The 11,619-nt window shown below is 42.5% G+C and overlaps 1 pseudogene; it reads right to left on the bottom strand.

Moving 5' to 3' along the window:
• Window positions 1-9,552: 9,552 nt before the first annotated feature.
• On the bottom strand, window positions 9,553-11,288 carry LOC114701774 (annotated as a pseudogene).
• Window positions 11,289-11,619: the final 331 nt, after the last annotated feature.

The raw sequence follows: 11,619 nt of genomic DNA on the forward strand, positions 1-11,619 counted from the left end.
AATAATTGCATTGTTATCATCAAGATTTTTCACACGACTCACATTGTAGTGACAATAACATCAAACTAGGTTCCTGTCTTGAAGTCTACTCCTTAGCTTTTGGAGAGTTTTGTGGGTCTTTCATTCTTTTCAATTTCCATTTGGAGATGCTTCCTCCTCCCGAGACAGTAACAATCTGAGATAGCAACTGTGGAAAAACATCTCAATTAACATCGTTTAAACCTTCAGATTCTACGTCATGCTCATGTACTTTAAGGCCTGTGTGTGATAATTATAGTTCTGTGGAAAGTGCTGTGAGGCTTTTCATTTAATCATATGAGCTCACAATTTTGTCTGTTTTTGCAGCCATGCCTGGTAACTGAAGAATCTGTTCCATGTATGAGTGTGTGGCAGGTACCCCAGCAGGGAGCCCAGGACAAGGGCACTCTGGGACCCCTCGATGGCCTCTCTTAGAATGGGTTAGCAAAGCCTTACATGATCTGACTTCTGCTCGGTCCTGGCCATGGCTACCAATAGCTCCTGTCCTCCTTCTCTTCAGCTACAGTGGTCCAGTGGTCAGGGTCTGTTCCTCAGTCTCCTTAGAGCACTGCACGTGTTCTTCCTTCTCCCCAACACATCTGCTGCCTGCTCCTCAGGCTTGACTCCCCATGCCCTCCATGGTCAGCTTAAAGCAGCATGCCTCTGGTGAACACAGGTACAGTGTCTGCCCTGCGCCCCCTGGGTTCAAATTTGGCTCTGCCATTTGTCGTTAGTGTGGTCTTGGCAAGTCTCCAGATGGCTCCATCTCTCCGTTTCCTCCCTTCTAATACGTTTAAGGAATCTATAGTACTCCCTCATAGAGTCCCGTGAGCCTCAGTGTTGAGACCCGTCATCGTGTGACACTGTGAAGACCGAATGGGTTTTATATTTATAAAAACCCTCCGGCCAGCCAGAGCACTGGGGGCTTCAATAATCAATAGTTTACAAAATAATTAAAAATGCATAGTTTAAGAAATCAAAACCCATCTCCATCTCCTTAGAGGGGTTTTCCCTGATTACTCAACTTAAAACAGCTTCCCTCCGGCAGACCACAATGCTGCTTTTGCAGGAAGGGCATTTATCACCATGTAGAATTATCTTTATTTTTAATAATAGTTTCATAATTATTTATTGTCCGTTCCCTTTCCCTAGATTCCAAGCCATATGAGAACTCACTTATGCTTGGCAGATAGCCCCAATAATAATTACTCTTTACAGCCTATAAGCTCTCAGCCAAATCAGAAATTACGTATTTTAGAAGTTGACATTTGCTGTCGCATTTCCAACGAACTCTTCTCAAATTGTGCTCTTTTATGATAAGCCGACCTGCATAGTGAGGCAGGGCTGTGATGTGCTAAGTAGGTGATGAAGGCAGCAGGGTGTCACGGCCCTGAAGACCCCCAACCGCTCGGAAGCATTCAAAGAAGTTTCTAGCAGCTCCAGGGAAACAGAGTCTAGCTAGCTGGTTTGGCTACTTCTGACTTCCCATCGGATGGATTTAGCTGGTGTTTATTGTGAATGGGTAAATTCAGCCGTAAATGACCGATGTTTGCCTTCCAGTCTTCACTGGAGGGAATCACCCCTAAAGAAAGAACAAGGAACCTGGACCGAAATGGATCATCAGTAGAATCTGTGAATGAACACAAACCAGTCTGTGTATGTCGTGTGAAATTACACCCTACAAAACAAGAACGAGAAGATTATTTCCCAAGATGTGAATCCATTTGCTGTCCACTGCCTTGCTTTCCCCAAACAGATGTCTTCAGTATGTACCACACAGACACATAGCAGAGATAAAAAGCCAGGATCCCTCACACAGCACACAGCGTGGGTAGTGTTACCGAAAGCTGAGTCTCAGCAGAGCACAGGACTCACTCATAACAAAGCTGTCTGCTGTCCACTGGCTGCCCCTATAGTAATGACCTTGAATTCTTTGTCTCCGTCGCCTCCCCGTTTCCCACGTCCACAAATCTTCAGCATTTACCATTGGCACTGTCTGTTTCTAGCCTATTCCTATAATCAGGCCAGAAAACCAATGCGAATCCCTTTGAGCTCTTTGGGACAAAGATAAGATAGCAACAAAAATTAAAAGTGATGAGGATGATGACGATGACCTGCCTTGTGTAGCAAGAAGACTCTGAAGCAGAACCCAAATCAGAAACTGAACGGTGCCAACAGTGAGTGAGGTCCAGTCTGTCACTGCTACAGCCGTCAGGAAATATGCAAGGGACGACTCCAATTACTGAAAATGCTGTTCTTGTTTCCTGCCCAGGCTACTGCAGAGATCCTACTGAAAGACAGAAGCTGGGCTAAAGAGTGTGTGTCATCACAAGCATCTGAAGCCTACAGCTGACCACACACAAAAAAAGCCAAGCTTTAGGGATTGCTCAGTGGTTAGAGCACTTGTTGCTCTTGCAGAAGACCTGGCTTCAGTTCCCAGCACCTACATGGCAGCTCACAACTATCTGTAACTTCAGTTCCTGGGAATCCAATGCCTTCCTCTCACACCCTTGGGCACCAGGCATGCACATGGTGCACATACATACATGCAGGCAAAACATTCACATACATAAATTTAAAACCCCACCTAAAAAATAAACATAAGCCAAGTATTTTCCCCATATCTAAACACTGACATCCTATACAATAAAAAACGTCAGGATGTTGAAGCCCACCGGTTACTAGTGAAAGCAACCGTGAGGGTGAAGTCTCTCAGTGCCTAACACAAATTTCCAACAAGTCCATCAGTAAATTTCCATAGGTTGCAATCTTTCACCTGACAGCTTATTAGTTTCTTTTTAAACGCAGATTTTTTTGTTATATCAAACTTATTTTCCAATTTTTCCAAGAACCAAGGAGAAGAAGAAATAGTGAGATGTGAATTTGCTCTTAACAGTTATTATAAAGGATCCTAGTAAGCAGTGTTGTCTTTTCCTTTGGAGGGAAGACAATGAAATCAAATTGTGTATAACCTCCTGGCAGCTCCCAAATTAACTATAAAGATAAGTTTAATGCTGGTTAGTATGACCAGACTTTAAAACAGAAGTTTTTATTCCTTGTTTTAACCAAACTGCTTTTCCAAGTAAGGGAAGGTCCGATTACAGCTACTCCCTTGACCTTCAATCTGCTTCTCTGGGTGGGTGTTTGGCTAAGCCGAGGAATGCCCTCAAATAACAGCTTTTTGAAATTGTACTTCAGGGACAGGGCTGTCACAAATGTCTGGGTGATCAGAGGGATGCACCAATCGTCCTGGATGAAACGGAAGGTGCAGCCTGAATGGTACTCAAGATCTTTGCCTCTGGCCTGAGACTGGGATCAGGTAGATGGGTTATCTTTATTTTGCCTGCTCAGAAAGGGCATCTCATTCTGACTCACTAAAAGTGGCCGTATAAGAAGCTCCCACTCGAACATACACTCCAGAATAAACACCTCTCTTACAGGATGAAAGCAGCGCCTCCCCACTCAAACCTTTGCGTGTGTCTATAGCTAATACTGATCACACTGTGATAGTTACTTTCATATCTGTCTTCTCATGAGACTTTTCGGATTCCCGAAAGCATACATTTAGCTTTAACCCCCCATTCACACTTACTCCCTAGCATAGAAATTGATTATAATAATAATAATAATAATAATAATAATAATAATAATAATAAATTGTGCCAATGCTTGGAAACCATGATTATTGAAAGAATAAAAAGCTTTGTGTCTGCCTGAGTGGTGGGTGGGTGGGTGCATGGACGAGGAAATTAAATTCAGAAAAGACATTTCAAGAATATGAGAATTTGTCCATGAGTCAGGTCACAGGATTCTGAACTCTGCTCTTTGTGGTGATATTGTGTTCCCCAAAATATTGTGCACCCTAATAAACTTACCTGGGGTCAGAGAACATAACAGCCACAATATTAAACATAGAGGTTAGGCAGTGGTAGCACACGCCTCTAATCCTAGCATTCCAGAGGCAGAGATCTGCCTGGATCTCTGTGAGTTCAAAGCCACACTAGAAACAGCCAGGCATGGTGATTCACGCCTTTAATCCCAGGAAGTGATGGCAGAACCAGAAAGGTATATAAGACATGAAAACCAGGAACTAGAGCCTTTGCTAAGCTTTTAGGCTTTTGAGCAGCAGTTCAGCTGAGATCTATTTGGATGAGGACTCAGAAACTTCCAGTCTAAGGAAACAGGATCAGCTGAGGAACTGGCGAGGTGAGGTGGCTGCGGCTTGTTGTGCTTCTCTGATCTTCCAGCATTCACCCCAATACCTGGCTTCAGGTTTGATTTTATTAATAAGACCTATTAAGATTGTGCTACAGCTCTTCTTCTATCCTCCGACATTATATAGGAGAGAAGAGAAAATAAAAGCCAAAATCATCGAATGGCTGTGTGTCACACAACTCACACTAACACAGGTTGTGCTGGAGAATTGCATCTGTAACCTCCAGGTTGGATACTCCCCCATCTCCACCTCACCTGGTACCAAGGAGACCGACCTCTGTCAACTGCATCAAAGGTCTCAGAGAACTGGGGCCGGCCACCCTGGTCCCTGATGTTAGCACTCCTCTTCCCACGCCCTCTAAGCTTTTTCTGAATGTTCTCTTAAGAGAAGTAAATACCGGCCTTTGCCAAGGTCCCCTGTGAGTCACTGAGTGACCCCTCAGGTGAGTACTCACCGTCATGGGCCCCATTTCTTTGGAAAGCTGTTGCTGGAGGGCTTCTCTCCAGGTTCCCCAAGCCCCGCAGTCCCACAATCCACGTATAAAATAATCACTCAGACGCTTATATTACTTATAAACTGTATGGCCATGGCAGGCTTCTTGCTAACTGTTCTTATATCTTAAATTAACCCATTTCTATAAATCTATACCTTGCCACGTGGCTGGTGGCTTACCGGCGTCTTTACATGTTGCTTATCCTGGTGGTGGCTGCAGTGTCTCTCCCCCCTTCTTCCTGTTTCCCCAATTCTCCTCTCTCCTTGTCCCACCTATACTTCCTGTCTGGTCACTGGCCATCAGTGTTTTATTTATATAGAGCGATATCCACAGCAGAAAGCAGCTTCCATGCAAGGCTCTGCCATTTTAACACCCACAGCAATATATCTATTCTAATCTAATCCTCAAAACAAAAGAACATCTTAAAGTCAATAAATCAGAACGTTTTGATCATAGTGTCTTCTTTATCCTCACTGGAAAAAAGCTGGGGGGGGGGCTCATCCTTTTTTTTTCTTTATTCCCTAATTGGATGCTTCCCAAACTTTTTCAGAAGAAAGCCCGTTTAGAAAACGGTGATTCCTGTTGCTACAGATGGGCAATCTGGGGACTCCGCATCGTTTGCAGCCCCAACAGCTGAGGAGACCAAGTGTCTCAGGCTGTTGGCATGGGATGCATGACATGGCAAAGACACCAGTATTGGGCATGGATGCTCTGCTCAATGACGCTGGGCATTGATGGCACCACTAAACCATGGTGTCTTTGTCAATGGAAATCGGATGTCACTGTGACCACCACTCCTGTCATTCCCAGGAGGCTGTAACTGGTTCCCTGAAAAGAGCTCACAGAGGGATCTAGTCTACTGTTCCCAGTGAGCAGCCTCCCAGGCTGGTTCTGGGGTTCTCTGAGAAGTTGTAACTGTCTCCTTAAGGTTCTATGTATGTTCACAATGTTCTATCTTCAAAACAGCACAGCAATGTACACATGAAGACATTCTCTGCTCTCTCTGTGTCCTCCAGGGTCCTTTGCAGCCTTTAGATAACCACTCTTAAAGGCTGTGTATCCCAGGCCTGGAGAGACTGCTAGTGGTTAGAGCACTCAATTCCATCACCCACACGGTCAGTGGCTTACGATCCTCTGTAACTCCAGCTCCAGTGTATGTGATGTCCTCTTCCATCCTCCCCAGCCGCCAGGCACACACATGGTGCACAGTTATACATACAGGCTAAACACCCATACACATGCTATAAAATGTTTAATTTTTAAAAAGTCTGTGTATCCATCTGGCATTTCTTTTTACAGAAATATTGTAGAGAAATGAATGTTTTATTGTAAATTTGATGGTACATAATTACATAAATTTATGGCTACAAAGTAATATTTTTAATTATTAATATAATATAGAACAATTATATTAAGCTACTTAATACATCCACCAACTCAAAATTTAATGGTAAAAAATATTTTAAATTATACTCTTAACAATTCTCAAATGTACAATATTGTTACTAACAACATTTACCATGACATACATTAAGTCTCAGGAAAAAAATTACAATTGATTTCAGATTTTAGAAAACACCTAGATCTTGGATGGCTGGATCAGAAATCAATATTCTTATCACTCTTAATTTAAAAAATATATATAGATTTAAATAGACATAGTGTCATTTTGCCTCTTGGTTTTTTTACACTTAAAAAAATATCTACCTGAGCAACCAGACTTTTCCAACAGCACCAATCTCTACTATGGGGTTGCCCCATGGTTTATTTTAGCCAGTGTTTATTCATATTTATTTGGTTTATTCTCAATTTTATACTATAAACAGCAACATACATGCCATTTTTAATGAATGTTTTTAGAAGAAACTCCCAGAAATAGCATTATGAGGCCAGAGGCCAAATTCATTCATAATTTTGATAAATCTCACTAAATGGCCCTCCAAGAGGTTGACCATTTTGTGTCTCTCCCAGAAATGTCTGACCGTTCCTATTCTTCTCACAGCTTTGCCAACAGAGTATGTGGACCAACATCTGGCTGGGGTTTTGCCAATCAGATGAATTTTAGTGTCATTTTAAATTTCATTTATCTTTTGTGGAAGGCTCATCGTCTTTTCATTTGCTTGAGGCCATCTATAGTTTCTGGTAATAAATCCTTTTTCTGCTGGAATAAGCTAGCATGTTCTATTGCTAAACACTGTTGTTTAAGAACCCTCTCTCCCAGAAGTCCCAGTGTTTCTGCATGCACTTTATTATTTATCTAGACAAGGTTTCATGTAGCCCAGGCTAGCCTCAGGTTTGCCCTGCAGCTCAGGAGGAAGCTCCAGCTTCTGTTTTCTCTGCTTCCATCTCCCCAGTGGATCAGTACCATGGATGCGCACCACCACACCCAGCCTGTGGTGCTGGGGACCACACCCGGGGCCTGGGCCGTGTACTTATTTTAATATGGGGTTTGAAATACTACAGCGAAGACGGACTTTGCCTCAAGTGTTTGTGCTCTTAGAGATGCAGGAGAAAGCAGCAATGGTGGCCCCGGGCTTTCTTTACCTCCAACTCTGGCCCTACAATCTTAGTCCTTATCACATTTTACTCTTAAGTACTCGAAGTAGGAATTAGCAATGTCGTTCTGATGACATACCACTTTTTGGAGTTGTAACTCTACCTCAGGTTTCAATAACTTCAAAATACGTACAGATGCTACATTCTAAATTCTTCCTCTTTGTCTTCTTCTCTCCTTGCCTTCCTTCCTTTGTTATTCATGAGGAAGTCAATCACTGTAAGATGAGGGTACATGTGAATTCCATCAAGCTACCACAGTTTTTCCTTCTTTTCCTGTGGCTCACTTTCCCCCCACTGAACTTCAATGCTTCTGCAAAGTCTTACAATTTAAGTTGACTTTGGCATGTGGATTCTTCCCTTCAATGCTAGGTTCCAATTTGATTTAAAAAAAAAAAAAATAGGGCCAGGCGATGGTGGTGCATGCCTTTAATCCCAGCACTCAGGAGACAGAGGCAGGTGGATCTCTGTGAGTTCAAGGCCAGCCTGGTCTACAGCGTGAGATCCAGGACAGGCACCAAAACTACACAGAGAAACCCTGTCTCGAAAAAACCAAAGAAGAAAAAAGAGGGAAAAAATCAGGATTAAGGGAAATCAGCATGCAGGGGTAGGCTGCAGGGAGTTCTTCTGGCCTCAGGAGCCAAGTCTCACCAAGCAGACAGGCAAAACCTGTGTTCAAACCACGCATGAATACCAGGAGAGATGTAACCAACAGACTCAGCACTCAGCAGACAGTAGACAAGACTCGGCACCAGGAAGGTGCTGTGTATGGGGCTGGCAGCTGTTAGGAGGCTCTGGGCAGGACTTCTTACGCTTTCTACTTCTACTCCCGTTCGCCTATGAAATTGTTATGCAAACCCAGGAATATAGGTTATAAAACGTGCAAACAAGTTTGCTTACAGCAAACCAGGAAGAAATTCATTTTAAAGTAATTCTTTGGCATATACGTTACCATTTATTAAAAATGAACGCAAATTTGCATACTAATGAGATGCATGCACTATGTGGTTTTGTATTATTTAAATTGTAGCTGAATATTTGATGCTGCAGGACACAGAGACTCTTCATTGTTTCTCAGAGTTGGTTGGCATTTTGATCTTATCACTGCCCATGCTAAGAATGGGCATGCTAAGAACTGCTTCTCATGAATACACAGGACAAAAATGACACAAGCATGTTGGAGCCATTTTTAAATTGTTGGAAATTCTGTCTGGTTTCCAAGCCAAAATTCATTTTTTTAAAAATACGTTTTATGGGTCGTTGTGGGATATGTATACGCTGTGTGAAGATATATTGCTGTGATTGGTTTAACAAAGAGCTGAGTAGCCAGTAGCTAGGCAGGAGGTATAGGCAGGACTTCTGGGCAGAGAGAGAGGAAATAAGAGATTAATCTAGGAGTGAGAAGGATGCCATGGAAACACGGAATGAGTTGGACACACAGAAAGGGAGAGAGGTAAAAGCCACATGGTAGAACATAGACCAATTTAAAATATATATATATATATGGGTTAATTTAAGTTATAAGAGCTAGTGGGACAAGCCTACGCTAGAATCAAGCTTTCATGATCAATAAGAAGACTCCATGTCATTATTTGGGAGCTGGCTGGTGGGACAGAGTCAAACTCATTACAGTGGGTTGAAGAGATGGCTCAGCAGTTAAGAGCTCTCATTGCTTTTGTGGAGGAACTGAGTCCCAGGTCCCAGCACCCATGGCATGAGGCTCACAACCACCGGTAACTCCTGTTCCAGAGGATCTGATGCCCTCTTCTGACCTCTGTGGGCATGGCATGTACATACACAAACCCATGTGCAGATCACATGCAGACACATAGTTAAAAATAAAAATAAATATTTAAAATTATACTTATTTATTCTTTGACAGTTTCATAGGTGCCTACAATACATCTTGACTGTACATGGTCCCCACCCCTCCCTCTCCACCCAGCATCCCCTCTTCCATCCTCATAGTCTCTTATTTTTAAAACTCAATTAGTCCGATTACTGCTGTCTGTGTGCACATGGGAATAGGCTTGTCCCCTGGAGCATGAGCAACCTTCCAGAGGCCATACCCTGAAGAAAACTGGCTCTCCCTTTCCCAGAAGCCATCAATGGCCGATAACTCCCCAGCTGGGGTGGGATATTTTGCACCCTTCCTTCACCAAGCCAAAATTTATCCGATGACTTTTAAAAAAATGAATCACAGTCAATTTTGTTCAAATTCTCCAAATTTTGGACCACACATGTTGCTCCTAAAAACACTTGCCACCCTTTCTATAACGGCCATTGTGTATTTCTTATATTCCTTTTTCTTCTTTTTTAAAGCACTTCTTTAGCAGAAGCCCAGAAAGCTCGGACTTACTGTTCTGGTGAGGTTTCTTTTCAATATTCATGGCCAACGTTTGGCTTCTAAAAAAAATAAATAAATAAAAGACTTTTTGTCTTTTCAGTCACTTGCTGATAAGGTAGAACTGGTTGTTACCCTTTACCATATGGCCCAGTTTAGAATCAGTCTTGGCATCCAACCTGGCATTCCTTATCAAACCCACAATCCATCTTTCAGCTTTTTCTGGGGCCTTATTCTGCTGTGGGATGGTCTGTATGTCAAATTACTCTGATTGGTCAATAAATAAAACACTGATTGGCCAGTGGCTAGGCAGGAAGTATAGGCAGGACTAACAGAGAGGAGAAAAAAAGAACAGGAAGGCGGAAGGAGACACTGCCAGCGCCACCATGACAAGCGGCATGTGAAGATGCTGGTAAGCCATGAGCCATGTGGCAAGGTATAGATTTATGGAAATGGATTAATTTAAGATATAAGAACAGTTAGCAAGAAGCCTGCCATGGCTTATATTGTAAGCAATATAAGTCTCTGTGTTTACTTGGTTGGGTCTGAGCAGCTGTGGGACTGGCGGGTGACAGATTTGTCCTGACTGTTGGCAAGGCAGGAAAACTCTAGTTACATTATTCAGCTTATCTGCTATGATATTAACACTCAGGGAAGTAAGAAAAAAATCTCAAAGATATAAAGATAGGTGTTTTCAGTGAAGCCCTCAAGCCAAACTGCCAAAAAGAATTCATTCATAAGCACCAATTCATATCACCTTGGCTTTTCCTGAGTCCTATCAAAATCAAGGTTACCATTTAAGCACTCAAGTTCTGTAAGTGGGTCTTTGTACGTGTAAGACTCCTGCTGGGTAACTTTTACTACCTCCTTCAGCCTCTGATAGTGATCCCAGACATCTTTGTTATAACAGCAGTGCTCAAATAGCAGAAAATATGTGGACACAATCTCTGTGCTGCATTAAGGTACTCTGGCTGGGAGCAGAAAAAAATCGATAATATTATCTTGGCCTTTGGAGCGGTTGAAAAAAACAGAAACCAGCGGGCAGGTTTGCTGCAAAAGAGACAGAAGTGGAGAACTCTCAGAACTATCACCCGTGGTCTTTTAACCATGTTAGGTCATCCATGGCTGCATCCAGTTCTACATAAAGATTTCAGAGGCCACTTTTTCCGAGTGAACTTAAAGCATTTCAATCTGTTGCTGGAACCAAAGGTCTAAAACTGTAAAGATATTCTGCTGTTTCCACTCACGATGGAGTTTGGAACATTGGTAGAATACATTGAAGTACGCCTACCAAACCCACACTTGTCTGCCAAGCAGGCAAACAGCTTCCGACTGTCCTTGGTTGACTACGTTGGCCTTATAGTTTCTGGACCTTCAATGATCTTCACAAGTGGTTCTGTGTCTGCCTGCAGTGGTCTCAGTTGCATGACAATGGTGTGTCTCTTTTCTCACAAAGCATGAGGGATGTCATCAGAATGAAGGGTTTTGTAGACATCCACAGCAAAGTCTACCATGTTGGTATCACAAAGAAGCCCCGATTTCCCTTGTGATGAGTACTCTTCATTATATATCTCCTTCACAGGGAGGAGCTCAAGGAACAGAAAGACCTGAAGGAGCCAATCCAGAAAGTAAGAGATGTGAGTAGTCAAGTCATAGTCCACCATCTTGAGTCACACAGCAAGTTTTTAAATCAAATGTTCTAACAAAATATAATCTAAAGATATATTAATTAGATAGTTACATGCTAAGAAATGGTGGTAGGAAAACAGCAAGGCTTCATTTCCTATAGTTAAGCCATTATATTTTTCCAAGAACAGAAAACTTGACCTGTACAGGAAAGACACTGCAAAATATACAGTAGTCTGGAATCTGAGCCAAGGTTCTTTCAGGCAGTGTTCATGAGTGTCACATGGTGTGATGGCATGCACAGTGAAAAGTGCTTATGTTGTATGTTCTGAACAAAGGCTGTAGTAAAGTCCCACAGTGCAACACAGG

This window comes from Peromyscus leucopus, chromosome 10 (assembly GCF_004664715.2).
Source record: "Peromyscus leucopus breed LL Stock chromosome 10, UCI_PerLeu_2.1, whole genome shotgun sequence".
Taxonomy (NCBI): Eukaryota; Metazoa; Chordata; class Mammalia; order Rodentia; family Cricetidae; genus Peromyscus; species Peromyscus leucopus.